The 15,502-nt window shown below is 43.2% G+C and overlaps 1 long non-coding RNA gene across 2 annotated transcripts; it reads right to left on the reverse strand.

Moving 5' to 3' along the window:
• Positions 1-333: 333 nt before the first annotated feature.
• On the reverse strand, positions 334-12,616 carry LOC125754822 (uncharacterized). 2 transcript variants are annotated; one of them, XR_007409684.1, is made up of 4 exons: positions 12,477-12,616; positions 7,372-7,462; positions 1,279-1,442; positions 334-1,106 (listed from the first exon to the last, which is right to left on the reverse strand). It is a non-coding gene; the product is annotated as an uncharacterized LOC125754822 (long non-coding RNA). The 2 variants fall into 2 exon arrangements; XR_007409685.1 differs by lacking the exon at positions 12,477-12,616 and adding an exon at positions 9,392-9,484.
• Between the last annotated feature and the right edge of the window lie 2,886 nt (positions 12,617-15,502).

Consider the following 15,502-nt stretch of genomic DNA (forward strand, 5'->3'; position numbering starts at 1 on the left):
CCGCAGAAGAGTTTAAAGGACTTTATTTATTCTTTTTCCATTTTAATTATTGAGTTGTCTGTCCACGAAGAAACTACCAAGTTTTCAGTCTGTGAACTTGTCTCCACGTGTCCACTGTTTCCTACAATAGGTGTCCATTGTATTTTTTTTATTTTTTTTTAAGATTTTATTTATGTATATCAGAGAGAGAGAGAGGCAGAGACCCAGGCAGAGGGAGAAGCAGGCTCCATGCAGGGGGCCTGATGTGGGACTCGATTCCGGGACTCGATCACGCCCCGGGCCAAAGGCAGGTGCCAAACTGCTGAGCCACCCAAGGATCCCCCAGGTGTCCATTTTAAAGCATTTCAACATTTGAAAGCATTTTGCTTCTGAAAATCTACTAAGCATTGGTCAAATATTTCAGCTTCGTTGGTCCTGGTAAGAGAAAATGGGTGACTTCGATGTTTAAATATATATCCCAAACTTACTTATCCCAAACTCACTTATCCCAAACTTATTTAGTCTTCTAAATCTATGTAGATACATGATACTATATATACACACTATAGTCTGTATATACTATATATATAATAATCTAGATATATACCATACTACATATATAATCTATATATACACTGTACTATATATACATACACCATAATCTCTCTATATATTATATAAATGGTATATATTTACTAAATAGAAAAACTGTAAAGTTCTTCATTATAATCAGGCACGCAGAGAGCTCCCCAGATGCACTAGAAGTGAGACCAGCCGTCGCCCCATCAGCTCTGTTCACGTTTCCCTCCAGCCTAATAGCTTAAATGTCACAGCTCCATGCCAAACGCATCAAGGACTTTCCTGGCACCGATGTCGCTACTTCAGAGTGAGCAATACTTCAGCATCATCAGAATTAACCATCCACTAAATTCAATTTAATAAGGGCTGCATCACCCTCAGTGTTTCACCTTCATGCACAATTTATTATAATTTCACATGAAAAGCGAAAAGCTCAGAAAACACATATGCTATCACATTCCCGAAAAGAAAGCCCTTTTCCTGAGCCGTTTTCGATGCAACTCTGACTGTAATTGGGTGCCTCCTCAGATCGTCTGACACAGTGCACGCTGAAAAGGAGATTAAAGACGAAATGTCAGGGTTTACGGATCGTGAGAAATCCCCACATTCTCCTTCAGCCCCTCGGCCCTGACAAGGTGAGAAGGCCCAGGCCAGGACTCACTCCCAGGGCCTCTGTGGAAGCAGGCCCTGCCCCTGGCTCCCCTTGGCAGCTCTGCTTACCCCACAGATGTGGGAAGGATACCACGGCTTTATGGGATTCCAAAACAAGACTGGAAGGGCACTTCGTCTGCATGTGTGTCTTTTCTTAACTTTTATTTTGTATTACTTTCTTCTGGCTGGCAAGAAAGGGAAACAGCAGGCACCACCGTAGTGCCCATAAGAAACTGCAAAAGAAAAGAAGTAAACTGTAAGAAGGGACTTTTCCTTGACAGGAAAAGCTAATATTAGGAACATGAACGAGGGTGTAAAACATCATTTTGTTGGCCTCTAGTTAAAACGGTGCATATGAGGTTTTTTTATTTTATTTTTATTTTATTTTTAAGATTTTATTTATTTATTCATGAGAGACAGAGAGAGACAGAGACACAGGCAGAGGGAGAAGCAGGCCCCACGCAGGAAGCCCAATGCGAGACTCGATCCCGGGACCCCAGGATCACGCCCTGGGCCAAAAGCAGCTGCTAAACAGCTGAGCCACTCAGGGATCCCCCCTCTGAGATTATTTTAAATTCAGGATAAGGGCTATCTTAGACTTCGTAGGAGGGTCCTGGTTAGATGTAGGTGATACAGATACAAAGCTCCCACGGTTAAAAAAAAAAAAAAGAAAGAAAAAAACTAAGAATTTTAAGGATGGGGCAAGGGAACTAAATCTTGTTTAGCTTAGCACCAACTACACAGGCCAGCTGTGTGCTCATCTTGTTAGAGGGCGAGGCTCTCCCCTAGGGAAGCAGAAGCCAACCACCAGAGTGTTCTTTCCTGCATGGTACCAGCGTGCAAACAAGTGTGTGCAGTGGGCAAAGGCCACGGGTGCCACACCAAGCCGGAGGCTCCCAGCAGCGCTGACACGCCGGAGTGACCCTCGGCCTCGTCTTGCACATTGAACAATAACTGAAATCCATCACAAGATCTCTTGCCAGTCCTCCTCAGTTAAATGGGTCTTTATTTTTAGAGAACAATGGGAATTATAGGAAGCTGGAGGTCTTACATCACAGAACTATAAATAGTCGCTGTGGAACGCGGCCCTATGTTTTTGTTTCTCGGTTTTGAAATGAAGTTGGTATTTGAGAGGGGTTTCTCATCTGCTGGGCCGTTTATGATGTCCCAATGACGTCATCTTATCTAGGTGATTAAGGACTTGTTTAGTTTTTCAATCAGACATACCACTAGCTCTCAATGGGAATTTTAATCAGAAGGATGGCTTGCTGCGCTGAGACCATCCCGGCGAGCAGAGCATTACTGACCTTTCCTCCACAGGAAATTTAAATTTGTATCATTTGGCTGGTTAGGATTCCTGCCATTTCCCTGTGGATCAAGATTAGAGATGAACTTTCAGACTCAATCATACACTAAAAACACAAACACATAAGCTGTGAAAAGCCAGAAGCAGAAGGATGTGTTTCCCCTGATGCAAAGGTCACCACTGTTTCTGCTCATTCATCCCAGCTGACCACGGGTTCCTATGCCTACTGCCCTCATTTAGGGAACTCAAATTGGAAAATAGCCATACTTACGGGTCCTCAGCATGTTCACTGCATTAAGATTATCTGCTATATTTAACCCAGCTCCCTCATTTGTATGTTAAGAAAAAAATATTTCCCTTGTGACAGACTAGACCTAACAGGACATTTTTTTTAATGTGTAAATGAGGTTATATTTATCAGAATAGTTGTAGTTTGGTCTAGAAAGTTTCTGACTTGTAGCAGCTAGAGAAAGAGAAAAAAAAGATAAATATTCCTTAGAGAAACCTGCTGCTCTCAAAATAAGCAATTTCATGGCACAAACCCATAAAACGGCTGTGTCATCAAGTATTAATTAAATAGGTTGGGGGGGTCACACAGAGAACAAGATCCTCTACCCCAATAAAGTCAGTAAAAATTAACTTCGTTGACCTAGTGACCATGATCTACAGGATTAAATTTGCAATTGTTTTTGTATTTCCTAAACTGAATTCACAAACTGATATAATTATGAACCAAAACCATCTTTGGGATCCCACTGAGCATTCACTTAATGACTTAGGATGGAAAGGAAAGATTGAACGGTCTTATTCTAGAACCAAATATGAAGCAGATGTAATAATTTAAAAAAAAGACTCAGGACTAAAGGTTTATTATATCTTACTTAAAAGGTGATTTAAAAGGTGATGTTGTCTGAAACCAAGGTGAGGCTACATTTCCACCTCAACACTTATCTCTAAATTAATCTTCAATTTAATTGGTTTAGCTACACTGTAGTATCTGATTCCAAGAGGATATCCAATTAACTATTGGGAAACTTCAGGAAAATACTTAAATCTAACTTGTAATTAACATATAGGTCTAGGTTAGGAAGCAGTTTAGAAATGCTTTTTAAATATTTATAAATTTGATAATCCTATTAATTTTATAATCTGTTGGATTATAAAATACTTTGACGTTTGGTCTTGAAAGGGCTGGGATTTTTTTGTTTGTTGTTTGTTCTTAAAGAAAATTAAATCAGTGGGCTAGAGAATGTCGTATCTTGAAAGGCAGGTTTGATTATGCATTGTTTTTATGAATTGCCTTTCCAACGAAAATGAGTCACACAAATGAGAGAAATGAAAAGCATTTCAGATTTCAGCTAAGTGCAAATGCACAACTGCTTGACACTCTTCTTGGAAAAGCAATTCCAATTTGACGTTGGCAGCATCATTTCTAGCGCACAATATCAAAAATACCTTGAGAGAATGGCTTGTTCTTCACAGCAGAAGAATATGCCCCAAATTGTTTTCAGACTGAACTTTCACAGTGTGTGAAATGCCATAGCATTATTCTAATGATTAAAAAAAAAAAATGAAAAGTCAATAAAAAAAAAAGAGTGATGCATTCATCCTTAGTTATATGCTAAAGGTGAAGAGATATCTTCCTTTATCATAAGCTGGAAAGAAAAAAATGAGTAACTACTGCACCAGACACTGTGCTAAGCAAAGACATGTCCACGTAAGCTCGCATCTCCACGATAGACTTAAGAAACTGAGTCTCCAATTCACAAGATCATACAGCTCAACGGGTCAGTGCCAGGGTTCGTGCCCAGAATTCAAATCCAGGTTGTGTCCCATTTCAAAGGCCCCTGTTCTCTCCACCCCATAATCAGACTGACCTGGCTCCTTCCAGTTGTGGGGCTTTCAACTCAATGACTGACCTTAGCAGTGCTGAGAGGCTGAGCCTCCTGAGAACACAGGTGGTTGCTTCCTTCGCCTCACCTGGCTCCCTTACCCCACCGCCCTGCCCTCCGGATTCTGGGCAGGACACTCCCGTCCTCCCGCTCCAGGCAAGCGGTGCATGCAAAGAGATTTTAAAGTCACTCTGGCATAATTACCCTAATCAACAAAAACGAAGTGCAGCTCAATTAAACTTTTGAGGAGAAAAGATTGTGTGGGAGTTAAATCAAGTGTAAGGTCAGGCTTTTGTAAGGTGCTCCAGATTCTATCACCTTGCTCTAATTCTTGCATATTTCAGCAGTCACTTTTTTCTTTCTTTCTTTTCTTTCTTTTTTTTTTTTTTTTGGTGACTTCACAGAAATAACAAGTCATTTTAAAAATCCCGAGATGGTTACAAAAGTACTGTTAACACACACTGTGCCTCCGCATATAGCCCACAGCACTGAGAACATTGGGATAAACTTGGAAGTCTACAATTGCAAAGTTATTTTTAAATCTAAACCAGGTGATAATTTTTAAAAAAAAAAAAAAGGAGAAGAGGTGAGTGTTACTGAACCAAGTTAGATTTCTCAGTTTCCACATTGTTTGCATTGCTCCTTTCATTTCTGGCACTATCAGTGTCATAAGGGTTTGAACAAATCTAGAGCCATTATCCGGAAGGCCTCACACATGGGCTGACTTGATCATCCTGAGGCCTTTTATTCACCTCTTTCTTCAAACATCAAGTGAAATGATTTACTTGTGCGGATTCTTCATCTCCTTTTAGAATGGTAATTTCAAAGTTTCTTGAGTAGTAGTACATCAGTGATAGCAAATGACTATTATCAAATTGTCAAACAGAGGATATCTTGCACGATAACCCAACCGCCTGAAACCTTTGGTTATACATACACAAAACAAAGAGCATGCTATTTTTAATTTAAGGAAAACTCATGGGCTTCCTGAACATTAACCATTATCCTTAAAAGACTCCTAAAATTTGGTCTAGGGTCAATGCCCTATGTGCACGCAGTAGGTTCTCAATGCATAATCTGAATGACCCCAGGCAGTTTCAACCTGGGAAATTGTCCGAGGGAAAATATATACATAAAACAGTGACTGATTTCAAAACGAGACATGGACAGAATGCATATGAGGAATGCCACGTATGAGGCAGGCCTGCAGAGGGGCAACGAGACTTCCCAGGTACGCTGAATGCAAGGCTGTGAATGGGGAGTTGCTCATTAGATGGCCCACATAAAGATGCTTGTTAGTACAGATTTTTTTTTTGTTGTTAGTACAGATTTTTATGGAGCAACCAACTGCACAGAGGGCTATTATAAACTTCGATTATGTATCTAAATTGGTATGAATGGAACACTGCTTTAAAAAGCCGTGAGGTACATAATGTTTCGAGAATTTCTATAATTTCGGAAAGGTCCCCTCACAGGCTCACCCTCCTCCACCCCACTGCTTCAGATGTTTTTATTAAAGCTAGCAGCTCAGAGGTATGGTGAATGCAGACTTAAGCCCAATGGGCTCTTCTGTCTACCGTGTTCAACCAAATAAAAGTTGGCTTTTAAGTTTTTTGTCAGCATACCCAATCTTTCAGATAGATCACGAAACCTTAAAGAGAGGAATTAATAGCATTTGAGGCTCTGTTACAGAATGAAGAATCTATAGTGGTGCATTAAAAAAATAAAAATAAATAAATCTGTGTTTACCTCCAAAGCTATGAAAAAGTAAGCTGTACCGGTCACAAGAGATTTTTGGAAAAAAAGATCAAAAGAGGGCTAATATATATATTTTTATATGACAACAGAAGACAAGCCAAATTCTCAGCGGATCTTGTCAAAGCCAGTTTGCACAGCGGCTAGACAACAAATAAGGGCATTGTTAGCAAGTCAGGAAAACTCCTGCAGAAGTCTTTGAAAATTTCCCCTCTAGGTTCTCAATTTACCCCGGGGCAAAACAAAACCAACCCTTAAACCAAAAATACACACTAGAAACTGGACCAGGGTGGGGCGCCCGGGTGGCTCAGTGGGTTAAGCATCTGACTCCCGGTTTTGGCTCAGGTCATGATCTCAGGGTCCTGAGATGGAGCCTCAGAGGGGGGTCTGGGGGAGAGAGTCTCTCCCTCGGCCCCTTCCCCACCACACCCCCAATTTCATGTGTGCATGTGCCTGCGCTCTCTAAAAATAAATAAATAAATCTTGAAAGAAAGAAAGAGGGAAAAAGAAGAAAAAGAAAGAAGAAAGAAAGAAAGAAAGAAAGAAGAAAGAAAGAAAGAAAGAAAGAAAGAAAGAAAGAAAGAAAGAAAGAAAAAAAGAAAGAAAGAAAGAGAAAGGAAGACCCTAGACCAGGCATTGAGAGGACAGCCAAGCAGGTGTAATGAAGAGATGTAAACATGGTACATGGACATATTTTCTTCTCTCCAAGGAGAGAAAGAGAATGATGAAAGGGACCTCGTGTCTTATTAAGTATCCCTAACACAGATGCCTTATGGGAAGCTAGCTGTGGCTACGTGTAGCCAAGTTAACTATGGCCAATGACTGTCGGAGGGACAGCCTAGTTATGCTGTGTAGTTGAGGAGAGGCCCCCAGTTGCTGGCAGCCCCTAAAGACGGGAAGAACAACGTGTGGGTCACCAGACGTGGGTCCTTGAACTACAGTCAACCCCCTGCTTTCTACTCCGTGCTTGAGCACGAGCAGCCTGGGCCCAGAGGGGGGGTGGGGTCAGCTGCAGCTCTTAGGAGTTGTGACAGCATCAGGGCAAAGAGGGAGCTAGAAGCCACTTTCTACATGACTTTTTGTCCTTGTGATTTATCCTTTGTTGCCAAAGATGCTGGCAATAATATGTAGCACCAACCAGTCTCTGGTTTTACTCTCCACCCCGCCCCAACCCCCTAGGAGAGGAGAGCAACCATATGCACAATGTACCTGGCCATGCAAGCGAAGTCCACCTCTGGGGAGATGTGATGTGTAAGGGCATCGCGAGCCGGAGAATGTGATCAGGAATTCTGCTAATGAGCTGGAAAAAAAAAAAAAAAAAAAAAAAAAGGTCTTCAAACAATCAGAGTATGGCTACCTGCAAGAACTGGGGGTAAGAAGGTTCTTCACGGTAAAGCAGTATCGTGCTCTCAAAAGACATGAAACCATGACCGAGAACGTGACCTCACTCGAGCCACAAAAAATGGATCCTGCCAATGGGCTGTTGGTGTTTCCCCACCGGTTCAGTAGTCCCTAAACCAAGAATATAATGTGTGCGAGGGTCACAATACAAACTCCAGAAATCCATTGAGACAGATGGGTTCTGTTATGGTGTCTTTTAGTTCCTAAACTGTATTAAGTCCTCAAACTGGGAGCTAGAAGGCAAAACCAAGAAACTTGAATAATACAGACCAGGGCCGAAGATTACTAGCAAGGAGATGTAGAGTAAGAATCAAAATAAGGCTCTCCATACATTTTTTTGAAAGGGTCTTTATTTTTTAATCTTGCTGATTCTCAAGCCCACATTCAAAGATTTACTAAGATGAAATTCCAAGACACCTACTCAACAAGAATTTTCTTATTCTAATGGATGGGGCCCTTTAGATCAAGGACTTCCCCACTCTTACGGTCATAAATTTAAAAAGTTTTTAGAAATTATGTTGATAACTCCAATGGATACATACTTATCTATATAATTTATGTATTTACTGCTATACCGGCATGTCGTATAAATGATGCACACAACCAATAAAAACTTTAAAAGACGATAAACAATCTTTTTAAAGCAGGTCTACTCTTTTCTTCCCAAGTACACGATCCCTGCACGACTTGGAATGTCAACAGCCCACTTCGGACAAAACTAGTTCACTCACTGGGTGTGAGCCGCAGCCTCCGTGCACCCAGAGCACATACACACGTTTTGAGATTTTGCAATATCGTATTCAAAACACTTCAATTTGAAATGTAGTGCTTTTCCTTTGCTGTCTAGAGCCTTCTTTTATTTTAATTTTTTTTAAATTTTATTTATTTATGGTAGTCACACACACACACACAGAGAGAGAGAGAGGCGCAGAGACACAGGCAGAGGGAGAAGCAGGTTCCATGCACAGGGAGCCCGACGTGGGACTCAATCCTGGGACTCCAGGATCGCGCCCTGGGCCAAAGGCAGGCTCTAAACCGCTGCACCACCCAGGGATCCCTGTCTAGAGCCTCCTTAAAGCACTTGTAGGGCAACGTAAGCTAGCAATTGGGGGGGGGGGGGGGGTTTACAAAGACAGTTTTTATTTATTTTTATTTTATTATTTTTTAAGACAGTTTTTATTACTGTCAGGAGCTGCACTTTATTCAGCAACTACTATGTGACAGGCATTTTATATTCCGTGCGGTGTGTCTAATTCTCACAAGGGCTACAAAATAGAAATTATTTTTCCCATTTTATGGAAAAAAAGAAGAAGCAGCAGCCAAGTTTCATGATCAACTGTATCCCACAAGTAAGTGGTACAGGTAGGGTGGGTATCTTTAAAACCACAAAGTCGGTCTTAAAATAATAATAATAATAATAATAATAATAATAATAATAGAAATAAATAAAGTAAAATAAAATAAAATAATAAAATAAAATAAAACAAAACAAAATAAAATAAAATAAATAAAACCACAAAATCAAAAGGGTCACAATTACAGGACATCATGTGCAGGGCCAGTGTCTCAGCCCTTCCAGGGTTTTATTTACAGCTGGCTCCTGAAAGCAGAGGGAGGCCCAGAGGAACAAACGGTTGGTTATTTAAAATTACCTTCATTTTACAAAACCAGCTCTCAGCTGTGTGCACCTGCTGCCCTCGGCCTCCCTCCCAGCCAACGGCCCTCGGAGGCCAGAGGCCCAGGAGCGGCCCGGGCGAGTGAGGCCCGGCTCGCAGTGGCCTGAAGCCTCCAGGCCTCACCCGCTGTTTCTCCAAGCAACGCCTCTGACCTTACAGAAGAGCTGAACCAGCCGCTTGGAGCCCCCAGCCGCCTTGCTCCTGCAGACACAGATGCCCACTGGCTCCCCGGGAAAGCTCTGGGGAGGCCCCGCTCAGGAGAGAGGCCGGCTGGCTGTAAAGCCCCCTCGGCAGTTCAGGCGGCCAGGATTTGAACTCTCCCTGCTCAACCCACGGGGAATGCGGGTCACACGCTAGTGGCTCTGCAGGATTTCCTTTCCTGGGCATTTTTAGGAAGACGGAAGACATCCTTCGGGCCAAGTTGGTGGAGACGGTGGAGAAAGCAGAACGGAAGCATCTCCAGGCCTTTCCCAGGTTGTATCTGCACAGAGGCGCTCACCCCGCACCCAAAGGCCCATTGACCCTCCGTATCCCAGCAGCTCCCCTGGGAAGCTCTCCCCACACTTAACATGCAATTAGGAACTTTCTCCTCGAAAGATCTGCAGGGTATGTTTATTAGAAGCACTCACTTTAAAGTGCAAGTGTTGGGGCGCCTGGGGGGCTCAGCGGTTGACACCTGTCTGGCTCAGGGCCTGACCCTGGAGTCCCAGGCTCCCTGCGTGGAGCCTGCTGCTCCCTCTGCCTGCGTCTCCGCCTCTCTCTGTGTGTCTCTCATGAAGAAATAAATAAAATCGTAAAAAATAGTAATAATAATAATAAAATAAAATGTGTTTGTTCTTGACTATGGCTTTCTGTGCTAACTCGCTTTGTATTCCGACGGATCACTGTGCACAGAGGACGATCACAATAAATATTTTGTGGATGGATCTAGAAAGGTTCAGTCCACGAATGCGAAGAAGCATCGAAGCCTACAGATACACGATAATAGCTTGGTCTTGGTGGTTCTATTTCCAGCCCGGGTTTGTTTTTACAAACTTCATATAAATCGTAGCTCTCTGAGCACCCTGTGGCCTCCTAAGATCACCACGTCTGGTTCTCAACACACAAAGGAGCCTCCTCTCATTAGCGGCCACACGAAAGCCAGCACGACACAAATGGGGGAGCTCATCCCACTTTTCTAGTCACAGCCTAGGAACAATTGTCATTTCCAGCACTTCCTGTGATTTCTCTGCACGGTGGCCTGGCCCGGTGGGGGAAGGTGGGCTTTTTCAGCTGTGTATCCTCTGGCATTTCTGTTCTAGTCAGTTTTAGTCTATGTGCTGCTGAAGGGAGCACCAAAGCGTTCCTCCAAAACAAGGAAAGATTTAAAGAAAACCTGAAGGGGGAAAAAAATAATCCCCATCTTTTTCACTTTGAGGGCTTGCTCCAGTAAACATTAAAAAAATGAATTTCAGGGTAGGGTGTAGCCAAATGTAATAGTGTATGTCCTTTACCCTAAAAAAAAAAAAAATCAATTTGTCATGTTTAAGGACTGTTTTTCTGAACTACCAGTGAGTCGTTTTATGTGGCCTGCCACAGAATAATTAATATTCAATCCTAGGACTATCCTTGTCCCTTAGAAATTTTTTCATTTTAACTTCAGTCACTTAATATAGGAGCATGACACCAAAACTGCACGTGAAACACTGAGAGTGACAAAACCCAAACGTCATAAATATGACAAAGTATGATACAGAAACCTACCAAATAATGCACAGTCCTGGTGAGCCACACTCAAAGACATGTCATGAGGAAGCTCCCTGCGAAAGCCACTTCCCACGTTAGCTCGATACACATGATGTCAAGAATCCACACCTGGAAATGTTCCTCTGACTCCAAATAATTAAAGCAAACCTTCTCTCTGACCTCCTCAGCCGGCTGCACCCCACCATGAGGAGCAGCCCAAGAGAAAACAAATCACCCAAATATCCATTTACTTATTCTCTCATAGCTCTCGCCTTCCCTGACCCCCACGATTCCAATATTTCAGTGAACTACCCTCTTCTCGAACACAGCTCAGCAACCAAGGAGAAAGGGACAGGTAACAAGTGACCATTACTGCCATGCCATGATCCTTCTTTTTTTTTTTTTTTTTTAGAGATTTTATTTATTTATTCATGAGACACACACATTGAGAGAGAGAGGCAGACACAGGCAAAGGGAGAAGCAGGCTCCAAGCAGGAAGCCCGACGCAGGACTCGATCCCGGGCCTTCAGGATCACACCCTGGGCCGAAGGCAGGTGCCAAACTGCTGAGCCACCCGGGGATCCCCATCATGATCCTTCTTAGATTCAATTGTTCTGTTAAGTTTTTGCCTTCCCCAAGCTTCCCCATGGAGGCATTTTTTCCCCTTCCATACAGATGGCCAACCAAGTGAGCATATCCAAAAGAAGTCGGCCCTGCTACTGAGCAGGAACAAGACAGTTCTTTCTCAGACTTGGGTCCCCCAGGATTTCAGCTCCTCTTCTTACACTGCTGTTTATTCGATCCAACACCTGACCTGGTGTGCATCTCAGGCCACCTTGCCCTTCTTCTCTCCAAGAAGAGTCACGTCCTTGGAGGTTGAAAGCTAGCTTCAGCCTTTCTGCACCCAGGGTGCCAGCATGTGCTCAGTAGAAACACTGTGGGGGGGCAGCCCGGGTGGCTCAGCAGTTTAGCACCGGCTTCAGCCCAGGGCATGATCCTGGAGACCTGGGATTGAGTCCCACGTCTGGCTCCCTGCCTGGGGCCTGCTTATCCCTCTGCCTGTGTCTCTGCCCCTGTGTGTGTGTGTGTGTCTCTCATGAATAAATAAATAAAATCTTTAAAAATAAAAAAGATAAAAAAAAAAAAAAAGAAACCCTGTGGGTGGGACACCTGGCTGGCTCAGTGGTTGAGCATCTGCTTTAGGCTCAGGGCGTGATCCCAGGGTCCTGGGATCGAGTCCCACATTCCTGAGCCCAATGTCTCTCTCTCTCTCTCTCTGTGTCTCTCATGAATAAATAAATAAAATCTTAAAAAAAAAAAAAAAAGAAAGAAAAGAAACAAGAAACTCTATGGGTGATGGTAACAGGGATGGCCATTCTCCTCTGGGCTCTGGTAGGGAGCCAGAACCCAGAACAGCCTCCTACTCAGAAACATTCAGACCATTTGGGGGGTTCATACTATACCCTAACGTAGGGGGTGGGAGGGGGTGGTGAAAGAAAGAATGGGTTTTACCTCCCGTGTAATTCTGATCAATTCAGGAGCCGCTGCCCGAAGCGCTGGGTTGAGAAAGGCAGTGAAGCCACAGCTGGCCTGCGAGAGGGCCGGCGCCCTGATGGGTTAGGGACGCCTGCCACAGCCGGCCCGTCCTAGCTCTACCCACGTGGCCGAACTCTGGACTTCGGGCCGCCCAGAGCCTGGCTACGTACGGCTCGGCCCTCTCCTGGCCGAAGCCTTAGACCGGGGACAGACGGCGGCTCAGATCTTCCAGGCAGGGAATCCTACGTAGCCTTTGATAGAAAAGTTTGGCGAAAAAAAGAAATAAAAAATAAAAATAAAAAATAAAAAACTTTTTTAAAAAAGGAAATGTTTGGCTTAGAAGGCTCCTCCTGGTGACTCAGACTTACAGGTCACGGTGCCCGGCCTGCGCTCCCTGCCCTCGCTGCCAGCTTTGCCGCAGAAGCAAGAGCGTCAGATCCAGTAGATGCTGCGATCTCCTGCCCCCGGAGCCCCCCTCACCCTTGCTCTCCCGTGGATCTCCGCCCCAAGGACAAGCCCAAGCCCAGCGGGAACAGTGGAGACTCGGTCCCCGACTTTTCAAACTCTGAAATCATTTGGTAAAACCTTGCACAGAGTCGTGACGCAGGGGTGACAATCTCCCCCAAAGGGAGCAAAGCAATGGCCTCGGCAAAGTCGAAATAACAGATCAAACCCATCCATCTTTTGTTCCTGGTAGTGTTCCCCTCAGCTAGAAAAATTCCTTAATTTTTTTTTGTGTGTGTGATGTAAAAGATCAAAGAATCGTTTTCCTAATTCTTTTTTTTTTTTAATTTTACTTATTTATTCATGACAGAGAGAGAGGCAGAGACACAGGCAGAGGGAGAAGCAGGCTCCATGCGGGGACCCCAACACGGGACTCGATCCCAGGTCTCCAGGATCAGGCCCTGGGCCCAAGGCAGGTGCTCAACCGCTGAGCCACCCGGGCTGCCCTCCTTTTCCTAATTCTTATCTAAAGAAGCGTTATTACAAAGCAAAGTACAATCTCCACCTCTAGCTCGATAATCGAATTTACTGTATTTCTGAGGCAATCTTCATCAACTTGCACTTCCCTAATCAAATTACACTGTTTAAAGAGGGAATTGGGCTTGTCCCCTCTGCATTACAAGGTAGCACTAATGCACAGCCTTGCTCTCTCTCCGCCCCAACCCTCGCAAAGCATTTATGCTACTTGGACACTGTCTCACAGCCTCTCCTCCTGCTTGCTCCGACTGAGAACAAATCACTTAGGCCGGGGTCATTTAAAAGTTCCCCTAAAGTGTTTTCAACGGTTAAACAAAACAAAACAAAACTGTTTTCAACAGTTATAATGGAACAAAAATCTTTCCAAGATTTCTTTTTTAACATTTTGTTTAAACTTTATTGAGACCTCCTTGAAGTAAAATTTTGAACTGCTGAAACTAACATGAAATAATATGAATATGAAAATGAAATTAGCCTGTAGATAATTTATGAAAATGTCTCATTGAGACAGATCCTTGTTTTGTTTATTCTATATTTATATGAAGCATAGCTATATATCAGAAGCTTTACTTAATAAAATGGAATATATACTTTTCAGATTATATTTTAATGGAAATTGAGGGCATGTTGTTCTGAGTAAATCTTTCCAAGATTTAAAAAAAAAAAAAAAAGCATGCTATAGAGTGAGAAAAGTAAAAATATGTTGCTTTTCTCAAAAACTCAAAAAATATTCTTTGTTTAGTGAAAAGGCCAGTTTGCCTTTGTAAGTTAACTTACAGTCTTACAGAAGCTTCCCAAATCCCAAATACTGAAATTATTCAAATAATTATCACAGAGGAGGAAAAAGGCATGCACACGGGCCTCATGTGACAGAGGGAAGGGCCTGGAACAGTCCAGAGTCTGGGGGTTCTGAACCTGTGTACATTTTAATCCATCCTCCACACTTCACAGGCTTTTTTCTTTCCTGACTGCTGACTCCAGAAGCCCTGGGGCCAGAGGTACAAACACAGCCAAGGAGAAGACAGGGCCTCAAAAGCAGCTCCCCCCAGGCCGGCCCCAAGGGTGAAATCCTATCGCCACTTTATACATCAACCGAGCCTCTACAACACGGTATTTTGGCAAAAAAAGAAACCGACACATAAACTTACGTGGTGCTGCAATCCCTTTAAAGGCAGACACTGTAAGATGACATCAAGTGTCTTCTGGCCAGGTGCGCCCTGTTCAGTAGGAGATATTAAACTGAATACAAATGGGGGCGGGGGGAAGAGCCCTAAAGTAGACAGAAACCATGTCAAAAGTCTAAAGAATAAATAATTCTTATACATCCTTTTGTAAAACAAAGAACCCTTTCCTGATTGAAGCATTTCTCAAAGTTTGGGTGTTCATTTAAAATCTAAGCAATTCTAAAACTTGAAAAAAAAGGGGGGGGGCAGGGAAAGAACCTTATTCCCTCACTTGCATGTTATACTTCCCTTCATTAAGAAATAAACCAAGGGTGCCTGGGTGGCTCAGTGGTTGAGCTTCTGCTTTTGGCTCAGGGTGCGATCCTGGAGACCCGGGATCGAGTCCCACATCAGGCTCCTCCCTGCATGGAGCCTGCTTCTCCCTCCACCTGTGTCTCTGCCTCTTTCTCTATGTGTGTGTCTCTCATGAATAAATAAGGAAAATCTTTAAAAAAAAAAAAAAAAAAAAAGAAAGAAAAGAAAAGAAAAGAAAAAGAAAAAGAAAAAGAAAAAGAAAAAGAAAAAGAAAGAAAAGAAAAGAAAAGAAAAGAAAAGAAAAGAAAAGAAAAGAAAAGAAAAGAAAAGAAAAGAAAAGAAAAGAAAAGAAATAAACCAAGACCATGAAGAAGTCCGGGCAAAAAGAGACCCAGGCTAACCTTTTGCTCTTGGCGGGATACCACCTACTACAGGAGCACGACAGGGCCATGGCCTGCGGAGAAAGAAGGTGGAAAGCACGAGCTATCCCCACGCATTTTGTGAACTACAGACTTGGAGTTCCAAAACTCTCTTTCTAGGAAA

Source organism: Canis lupus, chromosome 3, assembly GCF_003254725.2.
Source record: "Canis lupus dingo isolate Sandy chromosome 3, ASM325472v2, whole genome shotgun sequence".
NCBI lineage: Eukaryota > Metazoa > Chordata > Mammalia > Carnivora > Canidae > Canis > Canis lupus.